Raw genomic sequence first — 21,351 nt, 5'->3', positions numbered from 1 at the left:
ACGGGGCCCAGGAGCCTCTCAGGAGCTCTGAGGGGTTGAAAGGGAATAAATAGTCAGCCTCTGGCTCTAATCTAAAGTTGACATGGGAATTCTTACTCAATGAAATTCTTTTTTTTTTTCTCCATCTGTTGGGACTAGCCTGTCCCTCCTTTGAATTCCAGTGGTCCTTGATACATAGTAGAGTCCTCTACATAGTAGAGTTTGACCTATGTCCCTCAATAGATGGGGAGCTCCCTAAGTCCGGCCCACGCGTCATCCACATTTGTGTACCCTAGCACCTCCCACAGAGACTGGGAGATAGATAGATATAGATATTGATATAGATATAGATAGAAAGAGAGAGAATTTGTTTGACAATATTGTTCTCACCTCTGCTCTCCACCTCTCCCTGACACAGGTACACACACACACACACACACATTTAAAGGATATATGTGTCATGATCTAGCAACTCATTTTCACAACTCCCATTGCAGCAAATTCAAGGTAAAGAAGTGATCCTGGGACATGAAGCTGTATGATGACTTTTCTATCTGCCTGACCAAAAAAAAAAACCAGCCAGGAAGGGCTCTTGATGAACTGCTTTCAGCGGAGAGGAAGAGAAGCCTGCTGTGCTAGCCCATCATGTTTTCATGAACGGTCACGAGTGCCTTTTCTCCAGCAACATCTGGAAGGACACTCCTCTAAGTACAGCTCGCAAACTGTCACTGTTGAAGAAATGTTCTTCCTGCCCCTGCTTTGCTGGCAGTACAGGGTGTTTTGGGCAAGATTGGCACCCAGAAGAACCTTGCGTGGTGACTTTAAGAACCACAGCTGGCTAAATATTCCTGTGGCATTGCTCTGATCACATATTCCCACAAGACACACGGCTTCCAATTGCCGACACATTCAGTCAGAATTCATTGGCCTGGAAGTCAGACCATCTCAGCTTAAACCTCCTCTTCCCCGGGAAAACTCCCCTGGATTCCCTCACACCCAGTAGCACCCATCATCACATTTCCATAGCACTCTGAACTTCCAGCCCTTCCACACCCTGATAACTGCTTAATTGAATTTGAATTATATATTAATTTAATGTCACCAGAGCAAGACTTCTGAGCCTGGTGTGTATAGACACCAGGTCTTTTTGTTCAAGCACTCAAAGTAGTGGCTGGCACCAAGTAAGTCCTCATGAATATTTATGACTCATTCAGCAACTGGCTGACTTGATACTCTGGTCCCAACTTACCTTCTTGGCTTCATCTCCTGATTCCTCCAGACCCACACTTATGTTCCCTCTAAATCCAGTATTCCCTGACATCTCTCTTTAATTTCCTATCTCTGTGACTTTGTTCATGCAACTCCTTCTTGTTGGATAATGGATATTATTTCCATCCCATTTAAAAACAATCAGAATCAGAGAAGACAGAATATCAGAATATTTTTTACTGAGATATAATTTCACATAGTATAAAATTCACCAGTGATTTTTACTATATTCACAACCACCACCACTAATTCCAGAATATCTCCATCACACCAAAAAGAAACCTGGTACCCTTTAGTCATCACTCCCCATTCTCCTCCTTCCCCAGCTTCTGTCAATCTCTAATCCACTTTTTTTTTTTTTTTTTTTTTTGCGGTGCGCCGGCCTCTCACTGTTGTGGCCTCTCCCGTTGCGAAGCACAGGCTCTGGACGCGCAGGATCAGCGGCCATGGCTCACGGGCCCAGCCACTCCGCGGCATGTGGGATCCCCCCGGACCGGGGCATGAACCCGTGTCCCCTGCATCAGCAGGCGGACTCCCAACCACTGAGCCACCAGGGAAGCCCTAATCCACTTTTTGTCTCAATGGATTTACCCATTCTAGATATTTCATTTAAATGAAATCATACAATATGTGGCCTTTTGTGTCCAACTTCTTTCGCTTAACATAATATTTTCAGGTTTATGCATATTGTAGCATTCCTCTTTATGGCCGAATAATACATGTTCCATTGTATAACTACACTACATTTTATCTACTCACCCATCAGCTGATGAACATTTGGGTTGTTTACACTTTGGGGCTGTTACGAATAATGCTGCTATGAATACTTGTGTAAAAGCTTGTGAACATATGTTTTCAATGATCTTGAGTTTATATCTAGGAGTGGAATTGTTGGGTCATATGGTAACTCTATGTTTAACTTTGTAAGAAACTGTCAAACTGTTTTTCCACAATGGCTGTACCATTTCATACACTCACCTGCAATGTATGAAGACTGCAATCTCTCTGCATCCTTTGCCAACACATTATTATCTGTCGTTGTTGTTGATGATGATTGCCCGAACCAGTGGATATGAAGTAGTATCTCACTGTGCTTTTGATCTGCATTTCCCTGGTGACTAACGATGCTGAGTAGTTTTTCATGTGCTTATTGGCTATTTGTTTATTTTATTTGGAGAAATGTTTATTCAAGTCCTTTGCCATTGTTAATTGGGTTATTTGTGTTTTCACTGTTGAGTTGTAAGAATTCTTTATATGTTCTGGATACAAGATCCTTATCAAATCTTTGCAATATGATTTGCAAATATTTTCTACCATTCTGTGGGTTGTCTTTTCACTTCCTTGGTAGTGTCTTTGAAGCCCAAAAGTTGAATTTTAATAAGGTCCAATTTATTCTTTGGTTTCTTGTGCTTTATAGTACCTAAGAAATCATTCTAATCCGAGGTTACAAAGATATGCATTTTAGGAGGTGTTTTTTTCTTTTAAGAGTTTTATACTTTTAGCTCTTATATTTAGGTCTTTGATCAATTTTGAGTTACCTTTTGTAGATATATGGTGTGAGGTAGAGGGTCCAGACTAATTCTTTCACTTGTGGATATCCAGTTATCTCAGGACCATTTTTTTAAAAGATTATTCGTTCCCTTCTGAATTATCTTGGAAAGGAGAAAGGAGAAACATTTTTTAAATAATCCTGATCTAAGAGTCTGCCATGGTAAAGACAACTACCACCACAGTCTGAGGTATGGTAGTCAGGAACGCAGAGATTGACTGGGTTATTTTAGGCAGAACCTACTATGTAAAAATTCCATAAGCACCCTCTCATTCCACCTCTTTCTATATATACCAGTGGTTCTTAACCTTGTTTAGGATAAATAATCCAATGAAATTGTGGACTGTTGCATACACATAATATTCTGCTTTAAATATTAAGGAGCTCAGCCCACAAAGCCCATCCACAGACCCCAAGCAAGGAATCCCTGCTCTACTCACTTTCCCACAAAGTTCATCAACTGCTGAGGCTCTAGTCAACACCCCACAATGCAGCTGACTCACTATGTTTTTGTTTATTTGTCCGTGTGTATTCCTACCCTCTCCTTTGAACTACACATTTCCACCTAACTCCTAGATGTGTGCACCACGTCCCTGGGCATCTCAAATTCAGCACACTCAAGTCATCATCTTCCTTCCCCCAGCCCAGCTCATACCCCAACTTCCCCTTTTCTGGTCACAGAATCATTCTTCCCATCACCCAGCCTCAAATCTCAAAGTCACCTTCATTTCTTGTTCCCCTCACCACCCCTCCTCCACCATCCAATCCGTGTCCAGGTTTGCATAATTGTTCCTTCATCCTGACCACCTATCATCCCCTGCCTGGTTGATGCAGTAAATGCCTCTGGCCTTGCTTGCTTCTTTCTTTTTTTTTTCTTCCAGTTTTGTTGAGATATAATTGACACACAGCACTGTGCTAAGTTCAAGGTGTGCAGCATAATGATTTGACTTACGTACATCATGAAATGATTATCACAGTAAGTTTAGTGAACATCCATCATCTCATATAGATACAAAATTAAAGAAATAGAAAAAAAACTTTTTTCTTGTGACAAGAACTCAGGATTTACCCTAACAACTCTCATATATGACATATAGCAGTGTTATTTATATTAATCATGCTATACATGCTTACTTATCTTATAATTATTTTTGTTCAAAAATATGCTTCAATCCATGGTAGTCCTTTGTCGCTCCAGTCAACAATGATTGGCTAAAGGGCACAAGAGCTTAAATAAGTCACATGTAAGAATGACTCTCAGTCTTCAAGGTGGGGCTAGAATTAATAAATAGATTTTTACTCAGGTAAAAATAAAGACATAGGGACATAGAGATAGAACCCCTGCCCTCAGGGAGCTTACAATTCTAATTACTAAGATCAGGACCCACTCTACCCACAGCAGTTTGTTCACTGGCCTGGAGGCCTGTGAGTTCTTGAGGAAGTGCCTATGTTAGGGTTCTTTAGCCTCTGAGTTTAGGGGAGGCCCATTTCTCCAACATACTATTCCCCTCCCAGATGGCAATGACATGGAGGCCTATGGAAGTGGCTTTGGAGTTTGATCACTTCTACCACTGTCTGGAATCTCATAATCCTCAAACTTCCCTTTGACATGAACTAAACATGGTTCAGTTCTGCTTTCTCTCTGTCTCAAAATTACTTCGGGATGGGGAAAGGGAGTGATTATAAATAATTGTAATGTGTTCTTTTGCAACAAGAGCGTAGCGATACAAACTATTTCAGCTATTGCAACCTGCATTGGACCACAAGTACTATTTTAATTTAATACTTGCATTTATGCAGCATTTTTGGATTTACAATATTCTTTCACATACATCCTACGAGGTAAGAATTATTGCTGTCAGTTTATAGATGAAGAAACTAAACCCCTGAGAGTTTGTGTGATTTATCCAAGATCACACAGCTAATGAGGTGCTTTGTCCTGGAACTTTGGGGAGGCTCTTTAAAAAGGAATAGACTGTGGAGGTGGGGAAGAGACACCTTTTGCCTTTCTCTCTTCTTCCTACTTCTTGCCTGGAATTCAGACATTACAGCTATAATTCACGGAGCCATATTGTAACTTTGAACTTGGAAGCCAGGCAAAATGAATGGCGAGGCAGAAAAACAGAAGCAGCCTTGGCCACTAACGTCTTCTTACAACATCAGACCAGCCCCAAACAGCCTTCTATTGGCTTTTTTTTTTTCCTTTTAATGTGTTTAAGATACTATAGTTGGGTCTCTGTTTCTAGTAGGTATAAGCTTGCTTAGGTGCCAGACAGCATTATCTATAATTGCGCAAAGCTGTTAACAATCACCAGTAGGGACATGGTTTAGCAAATGATGTTACATCATTATAATTGTGCCTGGGAGCCATTCTCTCCCCATTCCTAAGAGGAACCCCTACTATCCTTTCCCACGTAAGGCATTAAAATGACAATTATACAGAATATATGTGCAAATTCCTAAGATGTACCTAAATAGCATATACCCTATGATTGAAATCATGCAAAATATCTGTATATGAAAAGACTAAAATCTAATATATGACATAAATATATGAAATAAATTTTCTAATATATGAAAATAGAAATTTAAGTGGACAGAATCATGGTTGATTTTTTAATCCTATTTTCAAAATTGTCTTTAACATTGTTGCCTTATCCTTTGAATCAGAGCATTAAAGGATTTTTTTAAAGTACTACGTTCTCCAAATCATCACCTTTGTTATTTAGTTACTACTAAACATATTTTTTTTTGCCCAGGAGACATAAGAAAATATAGCTATTGAGTATATGAGGCTGTCTATCCCTATGATGATACGCATTTTAGTAATAGGAAGAATTATAATTCATGTTCACATTCTTAAAACAAAACTAGAGAAGCAAGGGCATCTCCTTGAATTTGGTAAATTCCTAAGGTTACCTGAAGAGGGCCCCAGGGTGAGCGGGCATATTCTTTAGGCCTGTGGTGGGATCACATTACACAGGACTGACCTCGCCAGGCCGCAGTTCTATTTCTTCAATCAAGAGCATGTGGGAAATGAGACTCGTTTCTAATGTCTGTCCTTTAATCTCAATTTTTTACTTCCCTTTAGTATAAACACTCATTGGGGATAATTCAGGGTTCTCTAGACCCGCTCTCTTGGTTCGATGGTGTTTCCGATTTCCTCAGAGAACATTATACTTGACACTTGCTTCCTTTCTGAATTCTTTGTTCTATGTCATGCAGCTTCTCATGGGATTTATTCTCGCCCTGTTCCATATAAAGCTACAGGTGGTATCGGGCAATCCATTTTGTTGGAGGATATGCCAAGCTTACCTGAGCATTTGAGTCAGAGAAAGGTGAGGAGGTAAGGAGGGGTGGAGGGAAGTGGGCATACACTTGTGGACCACATCGAGTGTGCTACACACCATCTTTTTCCTGAGCCTTTACTTACATTCTCAGGTTGACTCCTTCACAGGACACATTATGGAATTATTATCTCTAATGTACAAATGAGAAAGTTGAGGCTTTTAAAATTAACCAACTAGTCAAGTGCACACGGTTAGGAAATGGCTGCAAAAACAGGTGAGTTCAGCTGTTTCACCCCAAAGTCAGTGGTCTTTCCATTATGCTTGCAATGGGCTCCTCAGCCAGCCAAGTGCACTAGAAACTTTCAGTATATTTTCTAGTTTAGATTACTGACTATTTACGTAAGGAAACACACTGTATTTAGGTAAAAGGAAGAAAGCTGCTTAGCCATAGGAGACAGCACGACACAGGACTCACAGACTATCTCTGATGCCCAATTGTCAGGTTTGAATACAGACCTTGCCACTGCGTGAACTTGGGCAAGTTTCTTAACCTCTCTGTGCCTTGGGCTCTTTATCTGTAAAATGGGAATAAGAATATCACTACTTATAAAGTTGTTATGAGAATCGAAAGAGAAGGTAGTTAGAACATACATAAAAAACTACCTTCTGCAGAAGGCTAGCTCTGAGGGATACCGGAGGAGGGAGGCAAAAGCAACAAGAGGAACAGGTAGATTCTAGTCCAAAAGTTTGAGGAGTGTGGCAGCTGTGCCGCTCTTGGATATTTACAATGTCGGGTAATTAATCCAAATCCTACATTACAGAACTAGGATTTACTTTGCGTGGCTACTCTTTCTCCAAGTGTATGTGAATGCAGTACCCCATGACACCTAACCCTGGAACAAGTCTTCTCACTTTGGGGAAGGCTGCTTTAGGAGAGCAGGTATCTGGCACTCAGCAACTTCTCCCCTCCCACAAACCCAGTGCAACAATCAAGGGGACTTGAGAATGCTCTGATCCTGCTACATCTTTTTGCTTGGTGTTTTAAAGACTCAAGTGGATTGTTTCATTGGTAATTTGCATGTCGTTCCCACGATTACATTTTGAACTAGATGAGTAATATTTAGAAGTAGAAGGCTTTCCACTTCTAGTTCCTCTCCTTGTATGTGATGTAGGCAGTTAATTAACCTGTCTGGGTTGAGTCTTGCTTTCTACCAGGTGCAGAACCATTCACCAAATGAATAATTGCTACATCTTTTCAAATATAGCCAATTGCATTTCGCTAGAAATGTCTTGTCCAACCTCCTCTCCCACCCCGCCCCCCAAAATCCCAAGAATAATTAACAAATTCAACAATAAAACATATTTACTTACAATTAGAAAACAAAAGACTGAGTATGTCATTCTGCCTGCATGGGTGTCCCACCAGCCTTTGAACCTCTGTTATATAGTAGCCTACGAGGGTTTAGCTGAAAACCAGAAGACTGGATACTAAAGTTGCATGTGACATAAGTACATAGGAAAAATGGCTACATCTCTAAAAGGACATATTTTCTACTTTAGCTAGAAGAAGGTGCCCCGGAGAAAATAATAAAGTGATTTAATCACGAACAATTGGACCAGGCCTGACTCTGCAGTGGCAGATTTCATGAAACAGTAAAAAAAAAAAAAAAATTAAAGTTCATTAATTAAGGTTACCAACATTTGGTTTTGTCAAATAAAAATTAAAATAAAGAAATGTTATTATCTACCAGCACCACATTTCAGCAAAGAGACATTTTACTAATATAGAAATAAGAGGCACTTAATTTTAGAATAAAAGACAGTTCTTAAAATTGAATAAATTTAGTGATGTGAAAACCTCACTACTTTGCCTTACTTTTCTCACTTCCTCATGTATCAGTGAACTCTATCCCATACTGACACCAGTCCAGGGAATAGTATTTGGGAATGACTGCTCTAGTGAAGAGTCTTCTTCTGGCTCATTCATGCGACCTGGGGCAAATCACTCTGCTTCCCTGAGGGTCAGTGATCATCCATGAAATGGAAATAATGTGTGTTTGCCTGACCTACCTCACAGGACTGTGGTCAAAGACACAGTAACAATACGCAAAATGGCTTTAGAAAAGGTGAAGAACTATACAAATGTTCCGGGTTGTTATTCTTTCTCAACTTAAGTTATACACTTATTCCCAAACTCCTGGGATTAGACGATTTCACTATAAAATTATTCATTTCAGAGACACAGCAAATGCCAGACGCTAACACATTTTCTCCACTAAGAATATAAAACATGAATTGATAGTTTACTGTGAATACTAGGAACACCATTCAAATATCATCCAGTATTAAGGGATATTTGTTTAGGTCCATCCTTAGACTCTGGGCAGATTCCATCTAAACCAAGTCACATGAATGGGAGTTGCCACCATTTTAAAGATTTCAACAGAAGTTTCACAGACTCAAGATTCAACACTTCACAGACAACATATTTTATTCATCTCTGTATCCACAGAACTGGGAACAATGCTGGGAACATAATGGGGGCTCAGTGAATGCTGAATAAATGAATAAACCTAGAATCTGGGCCCTGAGAAAGCATTTTTCAGTTTATTGCCCTAGTGTCCTCACCAATAAACTGGGAAGAAAACTACTAGCCTAACTCCTGGGGTGGTTTCAAATATTTTGTATTAAAAACAACTAAAAAAAGTATATGGCTGATGGGAATGTAAAATGGTACAGCCACTTTGGACAAACAGTTTGGCAGGTCCTTAAAAAGTTGAACAGTAGAATTACCATATGACCCAATAGTTCCACTCCTAGATATATACCCGAGAGAACTGAAAACATACATTCAAACAATAAGTTGTAAACAAATGTTCATATCAGCATTATTCATAGCAACCAAAAAGTGTAAATGACCCACATGTCCATCAGATGGTGAATGGATAAACAAAATGTGGTATATCCATATAATGGAATATCATTTGGCAATGAAAAAAAATGAAGTACTGTTACATGCTACAACCTTGGAAACATTATGCTAAGTGAAAAAAGCCAGACACAACAGACCCCATATTGTATGATTTCATTATATGAAATGTCCAGGACAGACAAATCCATAGAGACAAAAAATAGATTAGTGGTTGACAGGGGATGAGGGAGTGGGGATGAAAACTGCTAGTGGGTATGGCGTTTCTTTTTGGGGTGATGGAAATGTTCTGGAATTAGATACTGGTGATAATTATACAACATAATGACTATACTAAAAACCACTGAAGTGCACATTTTTTTAAAATAGTCGTGACTTTTTTTTTTAATTTAATTTTATTTATTTTTTTATACAGCAGGTTCTTATTAATTATCCATTTTATACACATCAGTGTATACATGTCAATCCCAACCTCCCAATTCATCACACCACCAACTCATGACTTTTATGTTATGTGAATTATATCTCGATGTAAAAATATATAAATATAACAGGCTGTAAGAAACAGGAATGTTAGGAGTGATGAGGGGAATTATATTTTCTCGAATCAGCCTTAAAGAAATTAGTTCCCAGATATGCTTTCTCTGCTTTAAAAAGGGTCCTCATCTGCCAGAACTATTTATTTAAACTTGTGTCAGTAAATTTATTCCTTTCACAGCACCTGGTAGATAATACACACTCAACACATGGTGGATGAATGAACGTATATGAGAACCCCTCATTCAGTTTCCTAATAGACAAGATTTTTTTTTAAATACGTTACCTTAGGACATAGCAGGAAAGCCTGGCAGACTTTGCTCCCCAAATCAGAAAGAATCAGTATGGTGGCCCAACTCAAAACTGAATAAGCACCAGGATCCTTGACCAGAGGGATCTTGAAGCTAAAGAAGTTCAAGAGAGTTTTACTCAATGAATGATTTGAAGCAGGAATACCCGAACTTTGAGATGCCATCAGTTATATGAAGTAAAATCTTAAAATCTAAAAGTTTTCAAAATAAAATTAACTGGACTTCCTTACATGGTTAAAGTTAATGTATTCTCTATATTTAGGCAAAGAAGAGAATAGCACGGAGCAGGCTAATTATAGCCAGGAATAGAAACTCCAAAAAGATTTGGCATAACAATAATGAAAAGACTCAATCAGCTGAGACTTGTTCAGTCCTCGTGAATAGCTCCAATGGCCCAGTGAATTGTGTTTCTAATGGATACCTGAGCTGGGACAGCTCGGTTCCGGCACTTCATAACCCATATAAACTGAATCCTTCATTTACAGAGGAGGAAAACAAGAACCAGGGACACAAAGGGACCAGTCTGAGACCATCCTGCTGGTTAGGGTCCGAGATGAGCTTAGAACCCAAACTTCTTGATTTCTGGTTTTGTCTTTTCCCACTGCTGAAATTCCATACATTGTGTTGTTCTCAAACCACATAGGACACGCTGAGAAAATTTTGGAATTTTAATGCGGCGAAGGTGACCATAATGGGTTTCCTCCAGAATCACAAATTTTATAAATACCGTAAGTGAAGGTTTGGCCCAGGTTCAAAAGAAAAAAGTATTTCCTACTTGCCCATAGGCTCCTCACCCTGGCCTAGATGCTTGGAACTATTTGAAAAGTTGCCATTCTTCCCATAAATTTAGCTATCCCCTTCAGGTGGGCAAATCCATCCTTGGGCACACAACTTCAGTGAAAGCCACTCATTCTTCGAGTTGGTGAAGGGGTGGGAAAAAGCCAACTTTGACTTCAGGCTTTGCCAAGAACAAGTCATATAATTTATAGCAGAACTAAGGAAGGTATAATCTGCAAATTGGCTGTGTATTTACTTTTCTAAGACATAAGTGAAGTGTTCTTGGGAGGTAACACCACGTGGCAAAGTGTAAGCCCTTTTGGAGGCAGGGGGATAAAGAAACAAGTTCATGAGAAGAAACTGCAGAAGCCAACATGGAGGGCAGTGGTTGGTTTTGCCTGCCCAGCCCCCAATTCACCTTCTTTTGATAAAAGTGCCCTAGTTGCCCTTTGAAGAATACCCACCCCTCTCGGTCCATAAAATTTGGACAGAACTAAAAATTGCTCCCCCCTCAACCCCCATCAACTCAAAGGGTGGTCGTGTGGCTGAGACTTGAGCAGTCAGAATATTCTATCCCCCACCAGTTGTGATGGGATCAAAGATGGCCATGTGAAAAAGCCAAGCCAATGAAACGCTACTGCTGAACTTCAGCGATGTTTTGGGAAAGAAGGCTCTCTTGTCGCTTAAATCACCAACTGTGAGATGCCACCAGAGGTTACCACACGGATTGCCTCACAGTAGGTGAAGGCAACACAGAGCAGAGCACAGCCAAGAGATGGTGATCAAGAGCAAGACGGGCAAGAAGGAGACCCAGTGGAAACCTGTATCCCGCCTACCTGGAGCAAGAGATGCCTCTGGGCTTTAATCACATCGCCTTTTTGCTTACCCCAACTTAAGTTCGGTTTCTGCCATTTGCAATGGAGACGGACAATACCACGCAGTAGTGATACCGCAAAGTGCAGAAACCAAAGTGTGGGTCCTGGTTCAGCCACTTTCCAGTTATGAGACCTTAAGCAAGCTGCATAATCTCTCTGCGTTGCAGTTTTCTCGTCAACAAAATGGGGGCAATAATATGGGCTGCTGGAAGCAATGAGTCAATAGCCTTTGCAAAGCACTTGTTAGAGTTACTGCTGTGTTGTTCATGTCCAACAAATGTGAGCTATAACTTTTAATGAACAAACTATAATGAAAACAACCCAATGCCTGCTACCACAAGTTTAAACTTACTACAATATTATTTCATTTTCACTAAGCTTCACTAGCACACGAGGGAAACTTGGCCTTTAAGTAGTTTATCAGAAGGAGGCACAGAAATGGACCTAAATATCATTTTTATCCTACTTTCTCATGTTTCTAAAGAATTTGAAATAACATGGAAAAAATGCTTGTGGTAGCATATTCAGAGAATAAAGACTGCTATAATATAGCCCATGTTCTTTTTGGCGACTATATTCAAAAGAAAAAAGCAACAAAAATCTTTAAACCTGTGCATCAAAAATCCTGGGAGAAGTTGCAATAAAACTAGAGAATGAGATTGATATTACAATTAATACCTGATATTTAGATTTTTTGTCTTCTATTTTTCTCTGTTTTCCAAGTATGTCAGTGAGCATTGACTGTACTTCTGCTTTGAAGTTTTCACTGGCTGTGTGTTCCACAACCACATCATTAGGCTTTTAGAATGTTGGTTTAAGAAATGGAGAATCGCAGACTATTAGATGTGAAAGAAACAACAGAGACCATTTTATGCAACTCTCTCATCTTACAGAATGGAAAAACTTGTCCAAGATCAAATAGCTAGACACTGGCAACACTGAAATTACTGCCTAACATTCCTACTAATTCAGAAAACTCCTTGAGGGAGATACTGTTGATTGGACCACATCACCTAGGTTAATTCTACTAATCTTTCATGGCCCCATTTAAATATTACTTCCTCCAAAAACCTTTCCCTGGGCATCAACTAGAAGGAATCCTCCCAACTTTTAATTCCCAGAGCACCTGGTTTTTACTTTTATTATTGCAATTATTATTCTACAAGTGTGTATGTCTTTTTTATTAGTCAATAAGTTCTTTGAAAGAGGATTTGTGTCTTTTTTCCTATCTGTACCTTGAGCATGTGACACCATGCTTTGGCACACAGTAACCACTTGATAAATGGCTACTGAAAAACAGGCTGTTGTATTGCTTTAGGACCTATTGAACCCAACTGGCTTAGTTTGGGAATAGGACTGAATTGCATAGACAAAGTCATCATCATAGGATCCTTCCTGGGTATTAGGAAGATGGTAGTCCTAGCCGCATTGCATTATGACTAGTTTTGGCCATAAGACAGTAAGCAGAAGTGACGTGTGTCACTTCCGTGCTCCAACAGTGAAAAGCCCTTGTGAGATCCTTCAGTTATACATCCCCTTATCTCAGCATCCCCAAAGCCACATGCTAAGAAGAAGGGGCCATAAAAGGAAGCAGTCATCACATGGAGGAGAGCTACACTTCAGAGTCACTGGACTTGGATCAGGCTTTGTAAGAGTGAGAAAGATGTCTTTGTTACAGGTCACCAAGGTGTGAAGGTTACTTTGTTGTTGCAATATAGTCTAGCTGGATAATAGCCAGCCTAAAACGCAGATATTGTGGCCGGGATTGCTGGTGGTAACTCATTATTTCTATATTTCTTACTAACTGAATCTTGGGTAATATGCCTAAGCTGAAAAATTACGTTACATTACATTACATCACATTACATCACATTATATTACGTTATATTATATATCAGCTTGGGGTGGCCAATGGGATATAAGTAAAAGTCACTAATAAGATTTTCAAGAAGTCCTCCCTTATTTCCTGATAAGAACTCATATGTAATGACTGGAGCTTCAGCAGCCTTCTTAAATCATGAGGAGTCCTTAACAGTAGAAGTCCCAAACTAAGGGTGGTGGGGCAGAAAGACAGAATGAACCTGGTTTTCTGATGGCACTGTGGAGTGGCTGTACTAAGCAAAGACTGCCCTACCTCCGTGCTTTTGTTTAAGAGAATCACATGCTTATATGTTTAAGCACTGTAGCTAGATCTTTGTTACTAGCAAACAAAAGTAATTCTTAATTGGTGCAGCCCTTATGTCACATATTCCAAAATAACATCCTTGTACTGAACAGTATGCAAGAAGGTAGCAAAGAAGCACTGTTTAACACCTAACCCAAGTTAGGGAAGAATGGCATTCTATTCCATTTTGCTTTGATCTTCTGAGGAACAGAAAAAAAAAATGACCTCTCATTAAATCTTTTTTTTTTTTTTTAATTTATTTTTGGCTGCGTTGGGTCTTCGTCGCTGCGCACAGGTTTTCTCTAGTTGCGATGAGCGGGGGTTACTCTTTGTTGTGGTGAGCGGGCTTCTCATTGCAGTGGCTTCTCTTGTTGCAGAGCACAGGCTCTAGGTGCGTAGGCCTCAGTAGTTGTGGCACGGGGGCTCAGTAGTTGTGGCTTGAAGGCTCTGGAGCGCAGGCTCAGTAGTTGTGGTGCATGGGCTTTGTTGCTCTGCAGCATGTGGGATCTTCCCAGACCAGGGCTCGAACCCGTGTGCCCTGCATTGGCAGATGGATTCTAAACCACTGTGCCACCAGGGAAGTGCTAAACCTTGTATCTTTTTTTAAAATGCTTTTTTCACATTAGCAAATTCTGAAGGAAGCATAATCAAAATTACACTTTCCCAACATAATCATAAGTATCTTAACTGTGAAAATATGTGAAGGATGAGGTTTAGTCAATTTTTTAAATGAAAAAATATTTCAAACGTAAAAATGACTTGATATTTCACATTAATAAGAAAAATTTAAAATGGGGGGCATTCTTCTGGGGGAAGCTGACTTTTGAGAGACTAGAAGAATTTAAGCATTGGAGATTTTAAAAGCTGGTTCAGTGAAGCTTTTTTTTTTTTTTTTTTGCGGTACGCGGGCCTCTCACTGTCGTGGCCTCTCCCGTTGCAGAGCACAGGCTCCGGACGCGCAGGCTCAGCAGCCATGGCTCACGGGCCCAGCCACTCCGCGGCATGTGGGATCTTCCCGGACCGGGGCACGAACCCATGTACCCTGCATCGGCAGGTGGACTCTCAACAACTGCGCCACCAGGGAAGCCCAGGGAAGCATTTTTTGTTCTTCCTATCGCTAGTGATTCTCTCAGGGACTCATTCACATTTAATAAAGTTTCATTATGTATGTGTCTGCTGTTACTTTAATAAGAACTGACATAAAAATTACAACTGACTCCAAAGCAAAGACTTAATATTCAGAATCACCAAGAACTTCTTTTCTGCATTTCTTTCTGGACCAAAATGTTAGCTCACTTCATCTCAGCTACGCATGCCTCTCAAAATCTGGATTTTTATAAAACAAAACAAAAACAGTTTTTTTAAATTATGCAACCGCTATCCCCATCAAATTTGCTTATTCAAATTGACACTAAAAACCATAAAATCTGTCCCTCTGGTAATGGGTACAAACTGCATCTTTCTAAGTTCTGTGACTCTGCTTTTTATAAAATTAGGAGACGTTCCTCACCCTTCCTGACCAATGGGGAATCTGAAATGGCCAGTATTTCCAACATCAGGCATTTCAGGCCACCTGAACTAGTGACAACTATAAACACAGGGCAAGGAACATGTGCCCAGAAGAAAAGATTTCATTATCTGCCTTTAAATATAGCAGAGCAGAGTATTCCTTTCCAGTGTGAAATTTCTCAGGAAGTCTTTCACCCACCAGTTTTCCTAGAAAACATTGTAATGCATGTGCCCTTTTACACCCTATCTTCCCAGTTGTCCAGAGCTGGGCTTTCAGGATAGAATGGGAGTATGACCAAGCAGCAGTTATTTTAAATCTTCTTTTACTGAATATGACAAAACATCTTTTCAGTTGGAACTGCATTGGTTCTTAAATAATCCTTATTTCAATACAAAGCTTTTTAGACGACAAAGGTTATGAGTCCCAGCATTCATCTAAAAATTGGGAAGCCTTGGGTGGCCTTAATAGTTTTTACACCCAACACTGGATTGCATAGAAGGGTTAAAAGTTCAGAATAAAAACAGAAAGGCCTGAATTCCACTGACTACAGCTGCTACCAGCTGTGTGAACTTGGGCAAGTTACTAAATCTCTCTTAGCCTCTGTTTCTTCACATGTAACATGGAGGAGATAGCTCCTACCTTACATGGTTACTGTGAGGGTTGAACAAGACGATGCAAATAAAGCATTGAACACAATGACCAGCACATAGTAAGCACTCAATAAACATTAGCTATTGCTAAAGTCTTCCTCTTTCTCTTTAGCTGACAACTCTGGGAAGAATCACTGAAGGACAAATCCAGAAATTCTTGGAATTAGTGCCAGACACAGATACTAACTGGGGCCTCTGTGGGTTTTGGCCATTCTGAGCAGCAGCACTTGGTCCAAGTGGGTAAGCCAGGCACACAGCCGGCAGATCTGGGCTCTAAGATCCACCCGCAGGAATTTTAAACTACATTTGGCAAACCGATGCCTATTCTGCGTCTACATCTACCATGCCGCCCAGAGTGACTAAATCCTTTACAATAAACTGTTCCAGATTGCAACCTTTTTTCCCCTACCAGGCATGCATAAAAATGAATCCATATGTGTATACGAAGTAGCAGTTCCAAAAATAATGGTGACTTAAAATACTGTGAGACTATGGGAGAGAAGAAATTGTCCTGAAGTAGGATGGTTAGGGAAGCCTTCACTAAGGAAATGAGATTTGATCTGGGTTTTGAAGGATGAATAGGAGTTAGATATGTGGATTAGAGAGAGAGGAGGCCTCGAGTACAGTAGAGCACGACAAAGCTACAGAGGCAGCAATGAGAAAGTGGGGACAGTGGGCAATGAACAGAGCTGAGAGGCTGTGTAGGGAAATGTGGGGATTGGACAGGAGGCCAGCTTGTGATGATATAAAGAGCTGAGGACCACTGAATAAGAAAGGGACCTGATAGGGTCATATTTATCTTTGTGTCCACAGAACAGTGCCTGGCACAGAGCAGTGCTCAGTAAATACCTGTGAGTGAATCAGTGGATTCGGGTTCAAAAGCTTTTGCATTAAAATTTTTCCCTTGGACAACATCCTAAAATTATGTTAAGCACTTCACACAGTATTTCGTGAAAAACTGAGATTCAGAAAACAAGATTTTACGGCTGATATCATGCTGGTACTCTAAGTGAAAGCTTTCACAAGGGCTGGTGTAGAGCCTTGTGCCTCAAAAAACATCTACGTCAGGGTGGCCTGGGCATAGGGTCCAGGGAACTGCATTCTAATTTGCCCAACAAGTCATTCTGATGCTTGCTGGAGTTTAAGAATCACTAGCATAGGGGAAAGGGAAGCTTCTAGATCGCCTACCTTCACTGCTTTTGACCCACTGCAGCAGAAGGCAACCTAAGATAAGTGGTTAAATGTAAGAACCCTGGAGCTGGACTGGCTCGGTTCAAATCCCAGCTCTTACTAGCTACCTGTGCTTGGGCAAGTCATTTCACTTCCAAGGCATTAAATCTCTCCAATATTCCCCTATCTAAAATAGAGGAATAATAATAGTACCACTTCATGGGGTTCCTATGAGGATTATGGGCGTTACCATAACATAGACCAGAGTTTTTCCACTTTGTCTCTATGACAGTTGGGTAGCAGCCTGGGCCTCTACCCAGTCAATGCTGATGCATCCTCCTCCCACCGGTGACAATCGAAAATGTCCCCAGATGTTGCCAAATGTGCTCTGGAGGGCAAAATCACCCTGGGTTGAGAACCACCGACATAGAACAGTGCTATCTCCTGAGCATTTGCCAGAAGTGATGTTGATATTTGATGGAACATCCATTGGCTCCATAATTCTCCCAACAACCCAGAAAGGTAGGTACTATCTCCAGCTTTATAAGGGGTCAGAGGGGTAAATACTTGCCTAAATCACTCAGCCAGTGAATCGTGGGGAGGCGCTCCAGTCAAGGTCAGCCTGACGGTCAGTCCCCAGCTCTTTCTGAGCTGCTAGTTAATCAGGGCTTCACAAGGCGGCTGATGGAGCAACGCCCCTGTCACACTTCTCTCTAATGTCAGAAAGAAATCGCAGACACTGGCACCCTGTATCCGAGCATCACAGGAATGCACCTCTCTCCTACCCCGAATCCTGAAAGTCTGCCATCTGTGGATTTCGTCCATGTCAGTCAAGGGGTAAACTCCAGTTCACAGGAACTAACACCTCCCACTCACCTCGCTGTCTGGGTTAGGGCCCTGTTCCATCTGTTACAGGCGGTCACTCCCCACTGCCCGCCCCCCCAGTCCTCTTTGTCTCCTGTGAATGTTCCCTCCTGGGACTGGATGCTTCCACACTTCTGTTTCCGTTACGTAAACACAGGAATGGCATGCAGAGGTGCACTCTATGGGGATGGTTTCTCAAATGAATGAACGGCCTCCTTGTCCATCAACTCTGAGATACATCAGGGTTGGCCTCTGCCTCACTCTGATGTTCTATGAGCTCACGGAAGGTACTACAGGCCTCCAGGGGTTCATCCAACTGGCTTTTCTAAACCTGACCAGCACATGGAAGATTCAGGTGAAGTGTCTGAGTCCTTTAAGCAGGCGTTTCGGCTGAGATTGTTTAAAGAATGCCCGGCCAATATTGTGCTGAAAAAATCAGGGAGCACCCAGAACAAATAGTTTTAACTCTCAAGGATGCCTTCCCCTTCTAGTTAACTACGTTTCAATCTATTTCATCATTTACGATTGAAGAGCTCTGGCGTTGGTGTCAGATGGATGTGGGTTGGAATCCCTGCCCCACCACTCACTAGCTATGTGATTTTGGAGCAACATGTCTCACTCCTCTGAGCCTCAATTCCTTCATCTGTAAAATGGGAATCTGAATAACTACATCACAGTGTTGTTGTGAGGTTAAAGTGCATGGAAATACCTAAAATGTTTGAGACAGTGTCTGGTATACAGTGAGCACTATTATTGGTCATAATGTTTGTATTGTCTTCCACAATCAGAAAGAATTATTTCATTGTAATAGGATGTCAAAATAGAAATGTGCCCAAGGCAAATTTCAAAGGGAGGTACTAGATAAAATGCACACGATGAGTTCAAAAGAGTGTTGCTATTCACTACCTGCACCACTAAGTTCATTGCTATTATAAGAACACTAGAGACGTGCTCCACACGATGCAGAGATAATCTGCAAATGACAGTTGGACTGTGCTGACACTGGGTAGTGGGGAGAAAAAAGGCAGAAGGAGAAGATTACAGACCCAGATTTCACACGGAGCCCAGGCAGCCGGCGAGAGAAAGGTGTGAGGTGTGATTTGTGACCTAGTGCTTCCTGCCACAAAGCTGAGAACCCATTTTCAACAAGCTCTGTGGGCACGGCACCCACAGTCTCCCCTTCTTACCCCCAAACTGGACTCTCAGACGCTGTCGCCTGGAGCTGCAACAGGTAACTTGGTCAATTCTTCCTCTTAGAGCCGGTCTCCTAAAACCTCGGTATTACAGGTCATGTAGAGTGCAGCCCCTCAGGAGCTGTGAAATAGAAACTTTCAAAAGATAAGCTCACGTTGAACTGCACAACTTGTGTCATTTCATAATTCTAAACTTTCATAACCTGCATTTCCTGGGTGTAGCTGGCATGACGAAAGTGCCATGTAATTTGCTCAACACGGTGCTAGGAAGGACTCAACAAGGTTCTTAGGCGAATTGAGTCAATCTCTGAAGAATACACCGAGCTTGATTTGGAATCAGTTTAAAAAAGCAGGGGTTGGGCTTCCCTGGTGGCGCAGTGGTTGAGAGTCCGCCTGCCGATGCTGGGGACACGGGTTCGTGCCCCGGTCCGGGAGGATCCCACATGCCGCAGTGTGGCTGGGCCTGTGAGCCATGGCCGCTGAGCCTGCGCGTCCGGAGCCTGTGCTCTGCAACGGGAGAGGCCACAACAGTAAGAGGACCACATACTGCAAAAAAAAAAAAAAAGAAAAGAAAAGAAAGCAGGGGTTGCCTTTCACGTCCTCGAATATTCCCTTGACTCTCCACCTCCTCCACCTTGCTATCCCCTCCCAGGGTGCCCTACACCCACCTGCCTCGGAGGACCCGCTCCTATTTCCTATAGCTGGGGACACTTGACTATCTCCTATCTTCCATCTCTCTTGTATCTTCAATCAGATTATTTCCCCCATGACCTGGAAAAAGAGCTCAGATCTCCTCTATTCTAAAAGTAAAATTAAGGGGGAAAAAACTACCAGGAAGACTTCCTCAGCCCTACCCTACCCTCAAGTACATCTAATTTCTCATCTTTAGTCCTTAATCTTTAATTTTCTCATCTTTAACCAGTGATTCACGAATGCTGCTCTGTGGACTGGCTTCGTTTGAGCCACCTGTGGAAACTCAGTTTCATAGGCACAACCACTAAAGATTTGACTCACAAGGTCTGACGTGGGGCAGAGGAATTTGTATTTTTCAGGTTTCCTCCAAATGATGAGGCTGTTCAGCCAAGTTTTAAAACCACTGGTTTATCCTCACTGTATTTATTTCATCACCACACACTCCAGACACCCGCCAAGCCAACCTGATCACAACCGGTTTCTCAGGAGTCGGCCATGACTTCTAACCGCCATATGCAGTGGGTTATTCTCAGGGTTCATTCTTGGCTTGTCTGTGGCAGTCAAGGCGGGAACAGGGCTCCATTTTCTTGACATTCTCTTCTCCCCTTTCTGTTGTGAACCTTCTAATGATAGTCTTATCACCGGGGCCATTAGCCCACGTCTTTTGCTACATCCACTTCCTCCTTTCACCCAACACGTGAGCATAAGCAAGACTGAGATGACGGCTTCCGGCTGCTCCATCTTTGGAGACCTCATTCAGTCCGATCGCGCTAATGAGGCTTGAATGTGATTTCCGCATACTCTCTCCAGCTCTGACTGCCCTCTGGAGCTAGACGATCACCTTCATCTCTATTCTCATCCTTCAACTGGGCAAGTCTCAAAGTCATCATTTCCCTAAAACTAATCACCCTTCCAGAAATCCCCGGTGCAGTCAATGGCATCTTTCCTTCAAGAATCTCTCTTCACAACCTTGCAATGTCTCTCACTTTTCTTCCCTTTTCCCCACACACTCATGCTTTTGACTCTCTCTTTGCGATATTCACCAGCATTACTTCTTGCACATCTGCCCTGCACCCGCAGAGCCTTTACCCGAGCCATCTCCCACTGCCTGGCATTCCCTCCCACCTCTCATCTCCATTTCTCTAACCCCTGGACTTCCTTTAGGTCCCAAGCCAAATGCTACCTCTTTCCTGAAGCTCTTATGTCGTGTCCACTCTAGTACATGGAGATGCCTCCTTCCTCTGACCACCATTAACATGTATATTCCGTTCTACTCAGGTAGCGCTCACCCCTTGCCGCCTGGTAATACTATTCCTCGCTTACATTTTGTCCCTGCCACTGGATTATGAGGGTTTTTGGAGGGCAAAGGCTCTGTCCAATATCTCTTTAAACCCCATCTTATAATACTATTCCTACATTTAATAAATGTTATTGACCGCAATTATAGAAACAAAAGCCTTTTGCCCCCTCAAAGCAAGAAGAAGCCTAGTTATTTGCATGAAAGGTAGAAGGCTAAAGGACTGAATTTCATTCAGCAGCTAGGACAGCTCACGCATCCATCGCCCTGTTGGCAAAATATGCATGAGTCCTT

The 21,351-nt window shown here is 41.6% G+C and overlaps 2 long non-coding RNA genes across 4 annotated transcripts in view; one reads left to right on the top strand and one right to left on the bottom strand.

The window, feature by feature from the left end:
* Positions 1-1,618: 1,618 nt before the first annotated feature.
* Positions 1,619-21,179, bottom strand: LOC111172527 (uncharacterized). The gene is made up of 3 exons (XR_016388103.1): positions 19,062-21,179; positions 17,582-17,723; positions 1,619-14,218 (listed from the first exon to the last, which is right to left on the bottom strand). It is a non-coding gene; the product is annotated as an uncharacterized LOC111172527 (long non-coding RNA).
* LOC149747280 (uncharacterized) overlaps positions 18,442-21,351 on the top strand; it is a 32,053-nt gene continuing 29,143 nt past the window's right edge. For all 3 annotated transcript variants that reach the window (XR_016388105.1, XR_016388106.1, XR_016388104.1), the window contains exon 1: positions 18,442-19,105. This is a non-coding gene — a long non-coding RNA (uncharacterized LOC149747280). The remainder of the gene's footprint in view (positions 19,106-21,351) is intronic.

The sequence above is a fragment of the Delphinapterus leucas genome, chromosome 16 (assembly GCF_059928025.1).
Source record: "Delphinapterus leucas isolate spDelLeu-1000000601 "Yukka" chromosome 16, BTC_Dleu_Yukka2, whole genome shotgun sequence".
NCBI classification, from domain to species: Eukaryota; Metazoa; Chordata; class Mammalia; order Artiodactyla; family Monodontidae; genus Delphinapterus; species Delphinapterus leucas.
This window is presented reverse-complemented; position numbering and strand designations above follow the sequence as displayed.